This window comes from Lipotes vexillifer, unplaced genomic scaffold (genome assembly GCF_000442215.2).
Source record: "Lipotes vexillifer unplaced genomic scaffold, Lipotes_vexillifer_v1.1 scaffold231, whole genome shotgun sequence".
NCBI lineage: Eukaryota > Metazoa > Chordata > Mammalia > Artiodactyla > Lipotidae > Lipotes > Lipotes vexillifer.
In genome coordinates this window covers 838,148-839,568 of record NW_006791822.1, presented here as the reverse complement: position 1 = coordinate 839,568, position 1,421 = coordinate 838,148, and the positions used below count along the sequence as shown (strand labels likewise).

Sequence of the window (1,421 nt, the reverse complement as noted above, 5' to 3'; positions counted from 1 at the left end):
CCTATCACCATACACAAAAATAAACTCTAAATGCATTAAAGACCTAAATGCCCCAGCAATCCCACTACTGGGCATATACCCCGAGAAAACCATAATTCAAAAGGACACATGTACCCTAATGTTCATTGCATCATTATTTACAATAGCCAGGACATAGAAACAACCTAAATGTCCAATCATAGATGAATGGATAAAGAAGATGTGGTACATATACACAATGGAATATTACTCAGCCATAAAAAGGAATGAAATTGGGTCATTTGTAGAAATATTGATGGATCTAGAGTCTGTCATACAGAGTGAAGTAAGCCAGAAAGAGAATAACAAATATCATATATTAACACATATACGTGGAATCTAGAAAAATGGTACAGATGAACCTATTTGTAGGGCAGGGATAGAAACGTAGACGTAGAGGATGGACATGTAGACAAAGGGGGGGGGAAGGAGAGGGTGGGATGAACTGGGAGATTAGGTTTGACATAAATACACTACCGTGTGTAAAATAGATAGCTAGTGGGAACCTGCTGTATAGCACAGGAAGCTCAGCTCAGTGCTCTCTACGACCTAGATGGGTGGGATGGGGAGGGTGGGAGGAAGGTCCAAGAGGGAGGGGATATGTGTATACATATAGCTGATTCACTTCATTGTACAGCAGAAACTAACACAACATTGTAAAGCAATTTTACTCCAATAAAAATATAATAAACTCAAAAATAAAATAAAAGTCAATTGCTTTCTTTTATGAGCAATAACCATTTAATATCTCCTATATATTATCAAGCAAAACTATAAAATACTTAAGCAGGAATATCCAAGATTGCCCATATGTGGTGAACAATCTAAGCCATCATTAAAGGACTAAAAGATGCCAATTCTTCTCCAACATTAATGTATAAATTCAATGTAATCCCAACCAGAATCCAAAGGAGTTTTACTTAATGGAAACTGACAAATTCTTAACTTCTTCTTTTTTTTTTTTTTTTTTTAATATTTAAGCCTGCGAGATCTTCGTTGCGGCATGAGGGATCTTTTTTAGTTACGGCATGCAGGCTCTTAGTTGCGGCAGGAAGGATCTAGTTCCCTGACCAGGGATCGAACCCAGGCCCTCTGCATTGTGAGCGAAGAGTCTTAACCACTGGACCATCAGGGAAGTCCCTGATTCTTAACTTCTTATGTGAAATACACACACACACACACACACACACACACACACACACACACAAATAGCCAAGAAAATTTTGAAAAATGAACATAAAATGAGGGAGACGACTGTGCTGCCACAAATAGTTATGGCAATTAAACAACGTGTATATATAGTTTTAAACATCAGTATGATAAAATAAAAACAAAGTTAACACACAGACAACTGACTATGAGAAAAAAGTTTCAACTTCCGGCTGATGAATGATTACTGATTG

General features: G+C 37.2%; 1 non-coding gene across 1 annotated transcript; it reads right to left on the bottom strand.

The window, feature by feature from the left end:
- Positions 1 to 1,080: 1,080 nt before the first annotated feature.
- TRNAV-CAC (transfer RNA valine (anticodon CAC)) lies at positions 1,081 to 1,153 on the bottom strand. Its single transcript has one exon. It is a non-coding gene; the product is annotated as a tRNA-Val (tRNA).
- Between the last annotated feature and the right edge of the window lie 268 nt (positions 1,154 to 1,421).